General features: G+C 38.9%; 1 pseudogene; it reads right to left on the bottom strand.

Annotated features, from left to right (window-relative positions):
• Window positions 1–9,190: 9,190 nt before the first annotated feature.
• LOC149173361 (folate synthesis bifunctional protein, mitochondrial pseudogene) lies at window positions 9,191–11,096 on the bottom strand (annotated as a pseudogene).
• Between the last annotated feature and the right edge of the window lie 8,947 nt (window positions 11,097–20,043).

Genomic DNA, 20,043 nt, shown 5'->3' with positions numbered 1-20,043 from the left:
TGCATCCATACCATAGACCATTTATGTTTATCTTCTGGATGGACGCGCCCATGTCATATACACATGTATTTCCTTTCACTATGTACTCATGTATCAGAGATATCATTTGTACTTATGTTGGCAGGTTCTCCACAAGGATGTTCTGTTTCGGTTTTGGATTCGTAAAGCATTTCACCCCTCCCACTCTCTCGGCCTTCATGCTTTAGGGGGCATCTATTACACATTAATTTTTCACCAACCTCACTCCTGAATACCACTGGTCCATGTTACTAACATCTATTCTGTGTCATGTTGCCAATTATGTGTCAATACCTTCCTTGCAATCTCAGGAAGAATGTCTCAGATCATTATCCCTGAAGAAGATCCCTTTTTACCTAAGTTTCTGGGTCGTCGCAGGTTAGAAGTTGTCCCACCCACGAAGATGGTCAAGTTTGCACTAGCCCTATCGAAGTCTTCGCTCTGTCCCTATGTTGCACCTGTGACAAGCTACTTTGGCATGTTTTTCAACAACTCGTCGAAGATTTGAGATGAAACTTCTTCATGGGTGGTCTTAGGGCTATTTGCTGGGTTAGTTGAGCTCACCTCTCTCCTTTGGGATAGTTGTTCCACCTTTTTGTACAACCTCCGTAGGAGATAAGCTCTTCCTCCCATCCCTTATGGAACCTGTCCCTCCTATAAATGTCTCCTCCATGAATGAGATCAGCTAGCTTGGATGCAACTTGATGATAGCTAGATGTAATTTGGTAGCTTCAGGTTTCTAAGAGAGGAGTAGAGGTAGAGACTCTTATTGAACTGTGGAAGTAGCCTCACATGTATTTGGCTTGAGAGATGTTTGAGTAGATTTTGCTTGAGAATTTTCTAGCATCAACCTTTTGGACGAAAAAGAGAGTCATTTGTTCCCTTGGGAGACGATTCACAAGTGAATGCTTACGAAGAAATGCCGACAAGTCCCTTCGAGGAGACTTACGGTGTCAAGGCTCGGTTGTAAGTTTTACTTTGATTTATATTAATACAAATCAATAGCTTGTTTCCTATATAGTATGTTGAATTGTATGTCAATAGCTTGAGGCTCCTTGACTCTTCAAGTAGATCGTTTGGTCGTTTTCTATTGCATTTGTGGTGTTTCTCTACATGTTTTTTTCAGGTATAAGTGACTAGAAGAACAAGATCTAGAGCAAAACGATGAGGACTTCATCAAACAACAAACTGAAGGTATGCCTTCATAACACCAACTTTCTAAGGAAAGTTGCTTTGGTATTGTCTTTGCAGTGACTAGACCCACGATAGGGCTAGAGGGGTTGCCTCTGTCCATAGAGGGAACTTGCCTATGTCACATGGTGGCACATCCATCAAGTTGGTTGCATCAACTAACTGTCAGATTTCTCTTTGACAAGTACGATCCTTCACCTCCTTTCTACATGCTATGATTAGAGTCATATGGTATAAGGATTTTTTGGAACTTTATTGTATTTTTTATCACACGTGTTTATCTAGTGATCTATAGGGAAAATATCATGAATAAAAATATCCTTATGGTTGTTCACTTATAGCCATAATAGTGGTGAAAAAAGGCAAGTTGCAGGCTAAGCTCACTACAATTTATAATAGGATTTCACCCTTAAACATGGCCTAACTGTAGTTTAAAATATGATTTCTCCCTTATGTAGGGATGGTTATAGTTTGTAACATTGTTTTGCTAGGGTGAAATATACTGGGTGACTGACGTAAACTATGAATGGGAGAAGCAAGGAATGTGAAAATAGACTAAGTATGTAAGATCAATGAGAATGGGGGACATGAACATAACAATTAAGAAGAGTAAGCAAAGAAAGGGCTCGTGCTTGTGTGTGCATATGGAATATGTAAGTGGCCAGGGATAGAAAAAGGCCCCACAAAAATGAATTGTAAACAAGTAAATAATTAAAAAGTTAGGGTGCAAAGACTCACTTTACACATGGTGTGGCCATCACTTCCTTAGTGGCGAGGCGATCCTCGGGAGATCAGGAACAAAATCAGCAAGATGCTTCATCAAGGGAATGAAGAGTTATTGTGACAAAGATGAATCATGATAATGAATTGGGATTTGGCCCATTTAGAGGATCTCACACGTGTGAGGGGAATAATGCACCATTAATTCCCCTCCACGATGATATTTGTGCGATAGCTTAAGGGAGTGTGCCAAGTTTAAGGGGTGCTTTGTACTTTCCTGGGAAGATGTGTAGCACTAATTTGTAAGGTTGCATTGTGTTGAGCTAAGAGGATATGTAATGTTGACTTGTAAGGTTGCACTAAACTAACAAGATTTTTCCTTGGTGACTTAGTATCATGAAGCAGGATTTCATATAGCTATTAAAAAAGGGGGGGGGGATCCAAAATTTTGGCTCTTGTCAAACAATATTGGGGGTTGTTGTAACTACTACAAAAAAATAGTTTGTGGGAGGTTGAGCTATCTCACTATGATTAGACATCATGTTTGGTTTAGCCTTCATGGCATGTTGTTGCACTAGCGTAAAATATAAATATTTGTGCAGAGCTTAACTGATTTTTATTATAGCACAATAGGTAAAGGGTCTTTTTATTCCTTAGGAGGTTAAGTGATCTGGGTTCCTTCAGCTACTGGAATCATCCAAGATACTTTACTTCTGTGATGTTGTTATAATTACATTTAAAATAGCATAGAAGAAAATATGTGCATTCTTAAACAAGAGGAAACATGACGACAATTAGAAAATCAAAACTTAAGACATTTGATAACAGAGTTCGTCTAGTGTGGACTACGTCTCTGGGTTTGGTGTCAAGATGGTGGAGTCCGCTTCATATAATATTGTAAATGATGATGGTGTACATGGAATACTATTTTTCATAGCAAGGACATACACCCTCAAACAAGAGTGCCTTAACTCTCCATGAGACATTCCACTTACAGGAATTCTCACTCAAGAAGGCTTCCTCTCAACTTGACAACTTAACATGATCTCACACAATGTGGCAATGAGTATCCCTTCAACATAGTTACACGGGGATCTAAAAAAAAATACATAGCATGGAAAGCTAAATACATCTCACGTAATGTGGCAAAAGCGATCTCACACATAACATCAAGCAGGGATCTCAAAACATAATACATCATCTCAACAACTATGAAGGAAAACATGACATGACTGATTCATGTACCTCCACCTCTAAAGTTGGCTGAAAAGGAAGGCTCAGCTGCAAAAACTAATTGTACCACTGAATTTATGTCGTCAAGAGGTGTAAAATCGGCTATCCATTTGCCTAATTCTGACACTATCAAAATCTGGGCCTATAGGAATATTTTAGATTCCTCATGATTCTCCAAAGATTCCATTCTTTGGGCTGATTGGAGATCTACAACTCAGATCACAAATTTGATCTCACCATCATGATACTTGTGATATTCTGAGACTTTTGAGTATAACGTTGACTGCATTCTGATTCTTGTGAATTTCATCCTCTAAGGAATTTGGAAGATTCCCTCAAGATTCTTCAAAGATTCTTCTCTATTGGGAATATCCTCAGAGAATCTTCAGCAATCAAGGAATATTCTATCTCAAATATGTGCCATCATTTTTCCTCCTAGAACTATGTCAAGGTTCCACCCGGTTCATGATTATGCCTTTGAGTTCCACCCTGGGGCAAGTAGTTCCCCTTCTCATCTGTTTCTCCATTCCGCTCTTTGCTCACGTGCCTCTGCAGAAGAATGAACTTAAGTATAATTTTGTGGGTGGAATATCCAATGAGAGGCCCTTGGGCTATTGGTGGAGTGTTGAATTTGGGGGACGGAGGTCCCAAGATCAAACCCCCACCTTGTCATATATAACCTCTTTTTGTTTTATCGGATGCATCCACCGAGAAATTAAAACTAACATGGCGCTGGAACATTAAATATTCACGTTGAAACGGCTCCACGATTGTCATGTTTAACTAGCATTTGCACCAACTGTTGCAAAGGAAACACCATAAGGCATAAATGTAAATGGTCATTGAAAATAAGAATTAATAAAGGCATCTTTTGCAACATTCACAGCAAGAACCTACATTCCAAAACTCTGCACAATAAGTAGTTATGCACACACCTTTGAAATGATCAAAATAGATTCTTCAAACTCTATAATAGCAAGTGATTCCCTAGAATCTAAAGTGGTTGCCAAGTTCGCCAAGTATAGGGATAAATTTACTTTAAGAAAACCACCACCAACAACCTGTCAAGAGGACATCATTCCTAACAAAAATCTGTATTCCACAAACAAAATAGAGGCAAACAGATATTGAACAAAATTGAGATTGTGAGTCAAGGACTACACACTCAACTTGGTGTGATCAAAAGAGATTCCCCTAGAACCTATATGGTTACCAAGTTCTCTATGCACTGATAAGTTGCTTCGACAACACCACCACCACCAGCAATTATATATCAATAAAGCAAGCATATCGACTAAATAATGGAATTGTAGATAAAGGAAGAAATCAATATTTAAGAAGATATTAATTTAATCAAGCCAATAAAGAAAAAATCTATAAAAGCTCAGATTCCTTCATTAGATTCCATTGTCCTTATCATAGTGGATAAAGGCGCTGTGCATAGAGCATTCCATCTCATCCAGCATGTAATCATTAGCACACCTCATAAAATTATGGAAACCTAATTTATCACACATGTGACCAATGATCTTAGGCAATTCCAAACTACTTGATTGAATATAGTCATCAATATTTTTAAAATCTCTTTTTAGCACAACACCAATAATGATGCACAACCCAAGAAGATAATTGTTCATTCCATAACAAAATTACAACATTACACAATTTAACTGCTCTGGAACTGTGTGCTCTATTGATCAAAATGACATCAATCAACAATGCACTCCTCTTCAACCTCACCTGCATATCCAAGAAATTATGGATCAAATGTTTCACGCCATTCCATATTAGCGAGGGTAAGAACCTACAAAATCAATCCAGAAATTGGAGAGATACTCATTGTAGGGTAAGAGAATCCAATACCTAGGAGACAGCATAACCAGTTTTACCAACCACTCTTGAATGCTTACCTCCTTTTATCAGAATGCATCATCATCAACAATGTTCTCCTCTACAACTCCATATGCATACCCAAAAAATGATGGATCGAATGTTTCACCACCTACCATATTAGAAAATTTAAGAACCTACAAAACCAATCCCAAAATTGGAGAAAATATTTAACAATCAGTCGTGAGCAAGGGAATGCATTATCTAGGAGCATCTCCTAGGTAATATCCTTCCATAAACTATATATATGTTGTGGGGAAATGCATTTCTATTATCATCATCTACTCTTCATAACTAATCAGAGGGATATACACGCCATATATATGCACCATAAACTCAAGCTTTCCATCAATCCATTACTCAAAAATAAAATCACACATTTGGAAAAATCCAGTGGAAGAACAAATTCAAAATAAATGTCAAAATTTCCTTCACATCCATATTCTGGCTACATTGTATGGATGCAAAAAAGAGTGCCAATATTGTTAATTGTTAGAAATGTTGCATTGATTTCAGGCTGTAAATCATGATTTTGTGTTTTGTGACCAATACTAGAGTTCTGATCATTACCTCCTTTTCTTCTTCTTCTTTTTGATAAACTACCAGAATCAGTTGCATAATCTTGATCTAGTGCATCCCTGACTCCTTCAATATAGTTTGAGGGTCCATGAGCTTCTATCCAATAACCTACATTCCCTTCTTCACTTTCAGGTGCATCAATTATCGACCATTCATAGCTAGCTAATGATTTTCTTCGAAGCATGTTATGCATATACAGACCAACATATTCCCCAAAAATACCTGACAAATGAAGCTCTCCTAGTTTACCATCTCCAAAGCAAAAATAAGGGCCTTCTAGCTTGAAGCAACACTCTGGGAATAGATCTTGAAACTTTAGCATCCTATGGATATCCATGATTTACCCATTTCTCTGATATTCCTCCTCTCCTTACTACGCTTCATAATTTTGTAAGTCGATACTCATATGTTCACCCTATTTTGGTGGTCAAACGTATTGAGAATGTCTTTGCACCAAATGTTCCATTTATAAAAGTAGGCCCCAACACACTAAAAGAAACATTATTAGGTGTCATATGCATAAACCACTTCCACTTTATTTGGAATAACTATCTCTCTAATAGCAAACCATCCTTGTTAAGAAGAAAAGTGACCCTAAACTTGCTCCAACCAAACTATGCAAAGTACAACCTCTAGATGGTACCAGAGAAATATTTTTTGTTCATCATTTACCCTAAATATGTTTCTTTCATGATGGCCTTGACTTCAAGTCAAATTCATACAACTCTCCGATTGTACTCACAATGCATGTTACCTATGATCCCAAGGTCCCAACATTAGCAATACCTACAACATCACCATGATATCGACCATGGTTTATCCACTTAAGATGATGCAATTCTAAGAGCTCTAAAAGTGGTCCATCCTCTATTGCAAGGTACAATAACGTGCCATTTTCTAATGGAATTCTAGATCTTAAATGCACATTCTATTTGAGTCTTCATCTGAATTATCTATGCTTGAAGATGATGGGAATAATGGTCCACTTTCAACCCACAAAGGTTGTGCGTTAGCATCTACTGTCAGCTTGTTAAAAAACCACCCAAGTTTCCATAGCTTTAGATGCCAAACCCATTGCATCCACTGTGCCCCCAATATCCATAATTTAATCTATCAATTTAAATCTTTGTATTAAAAATATTTCCTTTCTCCAAAAATTATGCTTTCCTCAGGCACTTGACATTCCTTGTTTTCTGTTCTTTGTATTGCTAAGAATTTTGGCAACTTTACTTGTTGAAATAACTTGCAAGATATAAGGACAGAGGTTGCCAAAAACTGATACTCTGAAGAAAACAAGATGATTTTGTGACCAAAATTCATAATATTCAATTGAAACTCTAACAAATCTTGGAGCCTTCACCCATAAGAACACATCAAAGTTGTTTTTTGCTTCTTCTATCTCCTCTAAACCAAATGAGTGATATTGTGGAAAACGAAGTGAACCCAGTTTCATTACTTGAGATACATGCTTTCCATTGACAAGTAATTATGATGATATGCTGGTCAAAGTAGATTCTGTCACTAGTTTTCTTGATTGCTTAATTGCCTTCTTATATCATGACTTTCTAAGAAACACCAAAACCACACAAAGCATTAAGGCTACCACTCAATCAAATTTGAATGATTGTGCCCTAGTCTAGTGTATATCATTTGTTGACCATTGTCTTTATTATGGTGTAAAATCTAATATAGGGCTTCCCCTACCTCCTTGTCGAGTCTCTCTTCTTCTTCTATTGAAAATAGAGAGAAGAGATTACATAGATCTCTCTTGTCTTTGCAAGAATAATTAACGTTTCTATAGGCAGAACTTGTAGATGAGGCTTGGCTCTTGAATGCTTACCTCTTTTGATCAGAATGCATCATCATCAACAATGTGCTCCTCTACAACTCCATATGCATATCCAGAAAATGATGGATCGAATGTTTCACCACCTACCATATTAGAAAATTTAAGAACCTACAAAACCAATCCCAAAATTGGAGAAAATATTTAACAATGACTTGTGAGCAAGAGAATGCATTATCTAGGAGAATCTCCTAGGTAATATCCTTCCATAAACTATAGATATGATGTGGGGAAATTCACTGCTATTATCATCATCTACTGTTCATAACGAATCAGAGGGATATACACACCATATGTATGCAGTTTACTCCACTTTGAGTCTGATATCTATAAGTGGAGCAAACTGCATACATATGGCATTTATATCCCTCTGTTTCATTATGAACAATAGATGATGATAATAGCAATGCATTTCCCCACAACATATCTATAGTTTAAAAGTAATTCTTAGTGCTTTGCAAGAAAAATGTTTATTTGATTATTAGCAACAATTTCAAATATTTGAGAATGCAGATTTCCACAGATCATCATATTAACCTTTTAGAGTTTAACATGTGGAGTTTTGAAATAAATTAAACTATGTTTAGAAATCCACAGTTTCAAACACATTGAAAACCCAAAAATTCCCTCACAATATGCCTCCAAGCATGTGAATATGACTGATCATTGAACTTTCCTATTCAAGCAGTATCATAGTTTTAAAAACCATCTAGTCTAAACTGGAAACTGGCCAAACCGGCTAGTCAGATAGGCCCAAATAGCAAACCGGTAGAAAAACCCTTCAGGTTCCAGTTCAAATCCTGGTTAGATAGGTGACCATTTCAAAACCTGATTCCAGTTTTTAAAACTATGAACGGTATCCAATCGCTCTTAAATTTTTAGGATATGACAAGTTCAAAAACTAAGAATGGCAAGTACCAACAATAATTCCAAATATTAATATATTTAGCAATGCACAATTTCAGATGAATTAGAAACCCCAAATATCCTTTGAATTTTCCTCGAAACATGCAACTATGACTAGTTAACTGAATCTTTCCATTCAAGTGCTATCCAGTTGCTCTTGAATACTTAGGATATGAGTAATTCAATAACTACGAATGGCAAGTACCAAATATCCAAAGACCAAATCTTAAACAAAAGAAAATCTAGTTTGGAACATATCTAGAAACGTGCCCCAGATTCTATCAATTAGACTTCCAAGGTATGTCAAATTAAAATATATTGTTGTGCAAAGGCACTGGGACTCTGCCAAATTCTTTCCTCATTCAGTACTTCTCGACAAGCAGTATTGATGAGATCAAAATATGTTCATTAAGGAAAGGATAGCACATGACAATTTCAATAAATATTTTAAGGCCTTCATCGATCCTGAAATGACAAAACAACTCAATATTGCAAATGCCTCTTCAGAACAGATTAAACATTAATCATGTGCAACAGATGGTGATATGAGACACAACGACATCAATTTCAAACTCAAAATTAAATCAAAACTATGACAATTTCAAGACTATAACCAACAGATACTTGAATGCTTTTATCTTTGGAAAGGCTTTATCTTTGGAGACAGTGGGCTGGATGGTCAAACAGGTTGGTAGAAGCATTTGAGATGCCATAAGATTGACGAGCATCTCCTTTCATGGAATGAAAATTTCCTGTAACTTCTATGTAATTGGATAAATTCATAGGTTTCGGATCAGGACTAGCAGTTTAGAGTTCAAACAAGGTTGGCATTTTCAAAAACGATGTAAAGCCTCTTGAGACTAGATTAAAGACAGATATGTTGGCTCTCCTTGCCAATGTAGGGAGTAGTAATATTTTTCCCAAAAAACTTTTTTGGGAGGGTCTAATTAAAATAGGCCCATGAGAAGCAGCCACACTGTTGGCTACAAGTCCTTGTCGAACAGCTGATAGACCCCTAAGAAGTTCCAAGTTCTGCTCAAGCGTCTTCAAGAAACCAATACCTGGGTCGGTTATAATTCTCCATGTAGGTATACCAAATGATTTTTCATTCTTTATCTATAACCATAACTCATTAGCAACTTCTTTACATACATCCCCATAGGTTGTATTTTCATCGTTCTGTATTGTTGATGGTTCCCCCCTCATATGCATTAAGATATAAGGGACAACGAGATCTAAAACTGTAGAAAACATGTTGGGATCCAAATGACCTCCAAATATATCATTCACAACATGAGCTCCATTTCTTACTGCCTCAGATGCAACTTTAGCATCAAATGTATCTACTGATAGGATTTTACCTTTAGCTTCAGGAATCTACACCACTGCTTCTAAAACTGGAAAAAGCTAAGACAATTCCTCCTCTGTTGAAATTCTTGATGTTGTTGGCCTGGTTGACTGTGCTCCAATTTCAATCATATCCGCTCCAGATATTATCCGTCTAACATGATCAACTACATTATCTACATATGTGTATCATCCTCCATCACTAAAACTATCTGGTGTTAAATTTAAAACACCCATGACATGAGCTTTTCTCGATGAATCTAATAACTCATTTCCAATGGGAAAAACTCTCTTCATTCCCTCTCCTCCCATAAGGCCTTGCCCTCCAATTTTCTCCCATGCCTCAAATATGCTGCCATTTCTTTCGACAAGGCGTGCCAACAAGAACAATGTCGTTGTCATCTACCAATCCAAGAAGGTCTACAAGCGGAGAAAGAACAAAGGGTCGCTCCCACAAATTCTGATGGGGTATTTTGAGTGTTTTCGATGAAACCTTGAGCTTGCCATAAAATAAAATTTCCAAATCAATAGGCCGATTTCCATACCTTATGCCCTCAATCCAACCTAATCCCTTTTCAATTTCTTTTAGAATTGTCAACAAGGCATGCAGACCAAGTTTTGTGATTTCCCTTATTACGGAGTTAAGGTAGCAAGTTGATCAGTTACATACGCAGGTTTGGTCTCGTATAAGTTTACATGATTTGTAATATAGACACCATCTTTCCCCATCATGCTCAAAGCTCTATTGAAATTTTCAACTCTGTTGCGAACATTTTTGCCCAAAGCAATGACCATTACCTCCACTGGGGAGTGAACTTCAATGCAAGATTCAGAGGCTAATGAGTATGCAAAGGAATCCCAAGAAGAAGAAACCTGCCCCAAAGCTACAAAAGATAGATCCAAAGACAATTGTTTCAATGAAGGATTCATGAAAATGGTTTATTTTCCCATTTGCATTAGCTTAGACCAACTGCCTAACGTGCATGTGAAATTCAGTGCTAATATCTAGTGCATACATACATACAGAAAGAGTGTGTGTGCACCCCTACTGCAAGAGGCTCTAGCATAGAGAATGAATTTGATATAAGCCTGCCTGTGGAAGAGGCTCTATTACTCATATTCTAATTTTGAAATTTATCTTGATATTATTGTCTAGTCATTAATGAAACTTGGAAGTGGTTCCTATCTTATATAGAATATACAAATGCCCAACAAATAAAATCACATGGAAGGGAAATTAATGAAAGAAATGAATTTATTATGAGGGAGAAGACTTACCAGCATTCTGGGAACCCCACGGACTGATTCCTCCAAAGCCAAGTCTAAATCCTCTATGAAAGACGCGGGGGCTAACTCCAAGCCTCATATTGAGACATGTTTCATTAAACCTAAATACCCCTTAGATTGGATTCCTCCTTGTGTTAATCAGATTCCCATGACATAAACAAAGAACAAAAATTAACTAGCTCAACCTGAATAGCAATAGTACGTGAACCAAAATAAACAAGAATGGGATTGGTTATTGAAGTCTCTGACTGGCTTCAAGAAACTCAGGAAACAATGTCATTTACAATTTGACAGAATCCTAGAGAATGGTAGGAAAACAGTCAGCAAATACTGCTATCAGAACCTTATAATGCCCAAAATCTACATCAATTTTCATACATGCCAATTGGGTTGTCCCCTTCTCAACTCTCTCAGGAAAAATCTTGCAACACCTTGTCACATGATTACACACATAGTAATTGACAAGACCACTTCTCTATTGCTTAAACTACGAAAAGCATTGTAAATTACCAGCAAAGGCTTCCAAGTAGATAAAACTAGGTGGAATGGACAATTTAAACCCAATCATGAAGGGTAGACGAAGCCACTTAGTAATACCGTCTTTCGATGTTCCTTTTGCAGAACCCAATTGAAATTTTTTGGAGCAGTAAGGCCTCTTGGTGTTCGATATTCCACCGTTGCTGAACTTTGGGTATCTTTGAAGTGACATTATTCCATAATGTTATCCTTTGTAAAGGGAGATTTCATAGATATCTTTAAGCGTGTGCCAGAATGAAGATCCTACAAATTACATTCAGCTATTACCTATACCGAAGGATTCAACTATCTTCCTTGGTGCTGGAAACCCTTGAATTGCAGAACAACCCAAGGACCTGCAGGCAGGTGTTACAGGGAAAGGTGTCTATATAGAACTGCTCTATCCCACTAAGGTGTGACAGCTTCCTTAGAAACAAACAGAGAAAAGCTACTTTCATTTTTCCTTTATGAATTATAGATAGAGAGGAACAGAAAGACCAACCTCTGTCTTGCGCTAATCTCCTGATTTGATTCCTCTCTTCTTTGATAGTCTTTAGCTACCTGCTCCCTTGCACGCCCAGCTTCACAAAGTACCTATAAGATCACAGTAGCATAGCACTATACAAAGACATGGATCTATAATCATAAACAATCTAGGATCAGATGTAAATTGACCATACAAATGTAGAAAACATCAATGACACAAGAGCATGGAGGAAAACTTGAATAGATTTTATTGATAAACAAGAAAGAGCCAAGAGGAGTTACAACTAGTTGTTATGACCCAGCATCAACCTCTCAGCAAGGAAGCCCCTCTTCACCTCATACAAAGCTTAGATCACCCAACAATCTGATGTTTGTCTCAAGAAACCAACAACAATTCCTTACAATATGAAAAATTCCAGCCTCTGGATCTCTGGGATGAGGGATCCATATATAGAAATCTGTAATGGAGATGAGTCATCTTATGATTTGATTAGTGTCTTCCCTCTGATAGTTCTTGCTTCCACTTGGAGATTGATGATCTCTTACTCATCCTTGGTCGAATTCAGAGAGGCAAGTGTCACTTGAGAAGATTCTGGAAGCTTCCATTGCCTCTCCACCTCACAGAATGACCCTGCCATTTGTCATTTCTCGCCCATCGCACCCCATAGAAGGGATTTTTGAAATGCAACGCACCCACACAGTGTACTTAGGTGAGATGCAATGCACTTGGCCAGTGGAGCAGCTGAAATGATCCTGTTTTGACCAATTCTGAGCAGTTTTTCATGGAGAACTTCTGGGGGAAGTTGTAATCTGTTGACCTTGTTCCTTTAGGGGTTAGAACAACACTTTTAGGGACTTAGGAGCCCTTGGTTTATGGACATTTCATGCTTGGGGTTGTAGGGCCCAAAAATGTCTATAACAGTTGCCCCCTAAAGCATGAGGTCGTTAATCTTTTGATGTCGGGTGAAATGCTTTATTATGAGAATTCGAAGTTCTTTCAAGTTGGGAGGAGACCTGTAATAAGATACAATACAATACATTATCTTCATAATATTTTCATGATATAGCTGAGGTGGGAATTCCCATGCTTAGCTCTATAAATTCATTTTCATGTACATAGGACAGACAATCGTCCAAGTGTAGACTGATGGTTTTGATAGAGCCATCATCCTTTTGATTGGATGATTATCTGTGCAGCCATGATGTACATTTGATGTTTTTATTTTCCTGAATGTATATCGCAGCCCGGATGGATGAAACTAGATCTGGGGTCTTCAATCTTGTTCAATCTTCACTCGAAGTACAAGTCGATCCATGTGAAAGTTGTTCTGGAGTCGAACATGGAAAGACATTGCCTGATTACCAGCCAATGATGTAAGCTATTAACAGGCGCGAGAGGAACCACCGATAATGATAATGACCCTCAAGGTACTGCAGTACAATTCACGTGGTGTGAATAAAGGACTTAGCGTTGAACACCACACAAAATCTTTCGGTCGAAGGCCATTGATGTAAACCTGTCACCGGAAGTGAGAAACTTGCCATTGAGGCATGCAAGCTTCAAAGTACTGAATGGGGTGTTCCTAGATCAACTTCTTGGATAATGAGCTGATGTCGACAAGAAGTGATCCGTCACAGGAGGGCCTTAATGAATCCCACATCAATGACACGGAACGGAGCAAATGATTTTAATGGAGGTGAAAACGATCTGGTGATATAAGGTTCAGGGTGGCAGTCATGAAAGAATGGAGTATAAATGTATGGTAGTGGGTGAGACACAGGTGAATTCTCTAAATGAATTCTCTTGAACATATCGGCGACACTGATGTGATGGATTGGTAGCATTAACCCCAAATGTGGATGGTATGATGGGACCATGGTGATGTGACCGGTGAATGAAATAACCCAACCCGACTCGAACGCGGAGTGGAAGTGTCATGTTCAAGAGCGACTTGCTACCAATAAAGTTTCTTCAAGTTTTCTTTCCAATTTTCCCCAGTCATTACTGACCAGTACCTCTTTATTTTTGTCAAGCTTGAGGAGGATAACATATGCTTGTTCTATAATTTGCCCTTCAGGCAAACCCATCGCTATGTTTTAATGAGCCTAGCGATAGTGAAACTCGTTCTCATCTATAGACAAGTTTGTCGCTATTAAACTTTTAACGATTTTAACGACAAAGATAACTCGGTCCTTTTCAATTTTAGAGAGTCTGAAAAGGAACGTAAAGGTAACTCCAAAATTCCTTTTTCGTCATCTAATCCCTTAAGTCCGAAAAAGTATAAAACAATACAGAAGGGATGAATTTTCGATACTTTTAATGAGCTGAACAAAACAAGCGCTCAATTTTTTTGTGTAATAATCTCTCAGGTCCAAAAAGATCAAAATCTAGAGGAGAGATAGCACTCCGGTCCCTTTAACGAGCTGGAGAGGCCAATGGCTCGGCAAACTTTTCATATTTTACGAGTCATTTGAAAATAGCTTAAAGGAGACTCGTCTTTTGAGGAACGAGTGATAAAATGGATAGCAACGATTCCAGGTAAGGTTTGGAATTTTCCAATCACGACAGTGTTACAAGGATGGCTAGTGAAATCACTCTTCGCAGTTGTTCCCCAAAATGGGTAAACAATCAAATGGAGGTGAATGATCGGCCAATGCAAAAGTGGAGGTGATGGTGCAAACACGACCAAGGCTTTAATGGCTGAAGTACTACATTCACGATGGTTATTTACTAGTGAATAGTTCATTTTTTAATGAGCTTAAATGCGGGGGGAAACATTTTCTCATGTCTTATGTTTATTTTTTAACGAGCTTGAACTATGTGCTAAAACTACTCGATTGAATGGTCTCTTTTTGACTTTACCATAAATAGCTTTGTTCTTTCAAAGATTGTACTGTATTTTCAAATGCTTCATCAAACTAGTCAGAAATGAACAATATATGCTTGAAAAATGAGTTAGAACACTAATATTTTACTTTGAACTACGTAAAAAGTAATGAAAAAGTGTTTTTACCTCTCATTTTACCATTTCATTTGAACTTTGGTTTGTTGGAGCTTTGGAGGTGCTTTTTCCCCTTTGATTTTCATCAACTGATTTCGGGAGATTCTGTGGACGATTCTCGGCGCCGTCTGGACCAGGTAGGAGCTAAACTTGAGCTCTTTCATTTCATGCTTTCTATTTTGCATTCTGAGGTTGATTCTTGGTTTTTCTGAGCCTCTAGGGTTTGAAAAACTCGTTCTGCCTTGAGCGCACCCTCTGTGTATCGAAAGGTGCATTGGATGTTGGCCTGTCTAATGGCCATCTGACATGCAATGCACCCAGAGCACTACTGTAGGTTCGATGGGCGCAGAGAAGGAATTTTATGCACAGTTTTTGATGGAAATTTTGCATGTTTCTTACCAAAATCAGGATCTGACTCTTCTCTTGTTTGTTTTTCAGAGATCTTTGGAGTAAGATGAACATTACATAGCGAGAACGTGAGCATGAAGAAGAGGACATGCTTTCCCTACATGATCTGGTTACAGTAAACGCACTGCGGAACTGTGGCTTGCTAAAGTTTTTCCGCATTTCTAGCATGAGACAACAGATCAACTTACTGCAGTATTTGCTTGATGCTTGGGATCCTACCAACCAGGTTTTCCAGATCAGGGGAAAATCCATCCCCTTGACTGTAGTAGACATCTATTTCTTGACTGGCTTGTCGAGGCAGGGTGCCCCCATCTCTTTATCATGTTCGGCCTGAGGAGGTGAATCTGTGAGAGATTATGCTCGCCGGTATTGCAGAGAGGGATCTCAGCCGAGTAAAGACGGAAATATCATCATCCATGATGTCACTGACAGGTCCCTCCAGACTATTCTATTTACTTTTGGTAGGATGGCTGGTGTTGCGGTTCTTCATGTAGCCAACCGATCTTATATGCAGTATGCCTTGGAATGCCTCCAACCGAAGGTGTTCAACTGGTGCAATGCAGTACTTCTTGTGATGAAAGAACAGTTGTCCAAGGTAAAGAGCGGGAGGTTGAAGAACTTTGGGTATGGTTCTATTTTGACCGCCTTTGCCTTGGAAAAGATACCACTGATGCAGCCGCAGTATATTGCACTCGATTTACCTTCACCTACTGAACCATGTATGCAGAGATGGGTTGACCATATGTCTAGGCACGCTGGTCAGTCTCAGATTTCATTTTCTGATACCTTCTTCAGGTGGTTTGATCATCAGGAGATGGTTTATTCTGAGTATCCATATGCTGGCATGGACTTCCAGGGTGATCCAGATTTAGTACTGCTGGATGGCGAACAGTGGGGCGCCATTGGTAAATTCTTTGACCATATTCCTGTTTATCATTTTTCATTTATAATGTCCTTATGCTTTATTCTATCAAGACTTTAATCAAACTCATGTGTACATGCAGATGTTGGTCCTGTTCGGCCCGTACCACACCTGAGAGTGCCAGCTACTGCCCCAGCAGGAGAAGCTGTTGGAAGGGCTATCCTTCGCGACCTCGATGTGGCCGAGACTCTCACAGCATTACAGGAGCAGGTTGAGGGCCTCACTCTTGGTATTCCAGATGTGAGGACTGATGAGCTACCTTTGAGGTTACAACGGCATACTACTGGTGTGCCAAGACGATGGACTCGTCTCTTACGCATGATCGCACAGGTTGTGACTTGCTATCACGAGCATCATTAGACTAGGGTGCCCCCTAGAATTTTGAGCTTTTTGGTCATTTGACCAATTTTGTCTTAGTTACAGAACATTATGTGTAAACCATAAACAGTTATATATATTTTTTTATTTTTGGAGTTTTATTTTGGTTAAGTTACATGATCCAAATGCAAACATTGATGGTATGTTTCTTTTTGTAAATGTTGCAAATGTCTATCTAACACATAATTTTCCAACGAGTCAGTTAATGTGTTTAAGTTTCTGGAAATATGTTGATATTGAATAAAATCAAATTGTCTTTCCAAATCTTAACCCATAGGAACATGCGATAAATAGCTGGATTTCGGACAAAATAGATACCAGTGAGTTGTAGTATTACGAGTTGTGAGTCTAGCCTGACAATCAGTCGGCGTATGCCATATGTGATGGCAGCAGAGAGAAGTTCTATCAACGCACTATATTCAGCGATGTTATTTGTTGATCGACCAATACATACCCCTCTGAAACTTACTAACTCGCCGCTTGGATAAAAAATGGCCCAGGCTGCGGAAGATAGGTTCCGCGAACTACGACTCGCTTCGTTGGCATATCCAACACATGACTCCAATAGGTTTGACATCTGCAAAAAATGTAAAAAGTGGATTACTTGACCAAAATAAACACTTTAGCGAAAACAAAAACATAACAAAAGCATATAGGTTACCATTACGCATAGTAACGCTTGAGGTACAACCCGTTACAAGGTTGCACCAGTGGAACTCCGTCATAATCCATTAACTCGTAGGCTCCTTTTGCTAACACCCGCTTAACAATATAGGGTCCCATCCATAAAGACTTAAATTTACCTACTCCCAATTTCTCAGATTCTTGGTCGTAAAGCAAGACCAAGTCACCTTCTGAGAAGACACGGGGTTTGACATTTTTGTCGAACTATGCTTTGACTCGTTTCTTGTGGGCTTTGTTAGCCAAAGCGGCATCACAATGGGTTTCATCCAATTGGATTAGTTCCACGAAACGAGCTTCTTCTTCTGAAGTTCCGGGGAGGAGATCAATTGCAAGTTTGAGGGACGAGATTTCACACTAGATTGGTAAGACTGCTTCCAGGCCGTATACCAGTTGGAAAGGTGTAAACCCGGTTTCATTCCTTACCGATGTTTGGTAAGCCCACAAAGATGAGTACAGGATTAGGTGCCATCTTCTTTTGTGAACTCCAATCATCCTTTGCAGCATGCATTTCAGGACCTTGTTGATTTCTTCAACTTGTTTGTTGGCTTTCGGGTAATATGGAGTAGAGTTGTCGTGAGACAACCCTAGTTTGGTAGCTAATTCAACCATCATGTGATTGCAAAAATGCGATCCATGATATGTGACTATAGCTTGTGGTACGCCGAATCTGGTGAGTACATGATTGAAAAAGAAGAGGGCAGCTGTTTCACCAGTATTATCTAATGTAGGCATCGCCTCGGCCCATTTGGTAAAATAGTCAACTACGACTATGATATACCCATGCCCCCCGGTCGAGGTGGGGTTACATGTCATGAAATCGATGCCCCATTTGGCGAATGGCCCACCAGAAACTATTAGCTGTAGAGGTGCGGATGGTCTTCTGGTTTTGCTATCGAAAATTTGACAAGCATGGCAACTTCTGACTGCGGTTATGCAATCTTTGAACATTGTTGGCCAGAAGTATCCTACTTGTGATATTTTTTGCGCTGTAGCATAACCGGATTGATGCCCCCCACACGCGCCCGAATGGCAATCATTCAGGACTTTTTCGGCCTCCTCATGGGTGAGGCGCCTTCTCAGAACTGTATCGATACCGCGACGGTAAAGTGTATCACCGATGATCATGTAGTCTTTTGCTTGGTTTTGGAGATAAATGACTATATCCCCATACCACTGATTGCTTGAAGATATCAGAAACAAACTTTCATCCACGATTGTTTCATCGGATGTTTCATCGTTGGACGACGATGGGAGCTCGCATAATAATTCTGCGAAAACCAGAGCTTTCTTTGACTTGGATTTTAAAAATTCCAGATCAAACACTTGTAGGATTGCTATCCATTTTGAATATTTGCCCCCCAGCAACTGTCGCGACAATATATAAGTCATGGGGTTGCAATCTGACAGAATGGTAGTTTTTCGAAAGAGGACATAGTGTCAAAATCTCTGTATCGCTTGAACAGCTGTGAGCGCTAGCTTTTCAGCATAAGAATATTTGCTTTCTGTATCATTTAAGTTTTTACTTAAATAATATATAGGATGTTCAATTCCATTGACTTCTTGAACTAAAACCATTGTGATGGTCGTATCCGCTGCAGCCAGATACAGGTTAAAATCCTTTTGATAATCAGGAGCGTACATTAATGATGCTTTCATTAGGGATTCTTTTAAAGCATCAAAGGAAGCTTGTGCAACCTAATCCTAGACAAAGGGTACTCCCTTTTTCAAAAGACGCATATAACCTTTAGCAAGTTTGGCGTAATTTGGAATGAATCTCCTCAGAAAGTTTTCTTTCCCTTGGAGTTTCTGAATCTGAAGAAAATTCTAAGGTGGAGGCAAATTTATGATTGCCTGGACCTTACATGGGTCGAGACGAATCCCATCCTTTGAGACCACAAAGCCAAGCAAATGACCAGAACTGATGCAAAATACACATTTGTGTGGATTGGGTCGTATCTTGTAGTGTCGGCAACGTAGAAATATTGCTCTTAAATGCTGCGGGTGATCAGTCCGCTTTCGCGAATGAGCTGGAAGGTCATCGAGGTATGGTTGAACGATGTTTTTGAAGTCATGGAAGGCATAATTCATTGCCCTCTGAAACATCGCCCCTGCATTCTTTAAACCAAAGGGTAATTTTCGATATGTGAATGTGCCCCATGGACAAATAAATGCAGTCTTTGACTGGTCCTGTTGGTGGATATTTATTTGATTATACCCGGAGAATCCATCCATGAATGAAAAGATTTCACATCTGGCGCATTCATCAATTATCTGGTCGATGAAGGGTGTAGGGTAGTTGTCTTTTGGAAAAGCTTGATTTACATCCCTATAATCGACGCACACTCTAATTGTTCCTTGTTTTTTCATAATAGGGACAATATTCGATACCCAATCGGTTAGAGGAACCGGGTAAATGAAACCAGCATGGAGAAGTTTCTCAACTTCTGCCTTAATGGCAGCGGCTTTCTTGGGGTGCACCTGCCGTAGCCGTTGTCGTACTGATTTGACATCTGGATACATCTTAATTTTGTGTTCAACGATACTCGAGTCAATGCCTGGCATTTCACTATATGACCAAGCAAAGACATCTCTGAATTTGCGAAAAAGAGCATCATATATTTCCAGTTCTG

This window comes from Pinus tabuliformis, chromosome 4_2, assembly GCF_031772625.1.
Source record: "Pinus tabuliformis cultivar Carrire ecotype Pingquan chromosome 4_2, CPIR1, whole genome shotgun sequence".
NCBI lineage: Eukaryota > Viridiplantae > Streptophyta > Pinopsida > Pinales > Pinaceae > Pinus > Pinus tabuliformis.
Note: the sequence above shows the minus strand (reverse complement) of the source record. Positions and strands in the feature narration are given on the sequence as shown.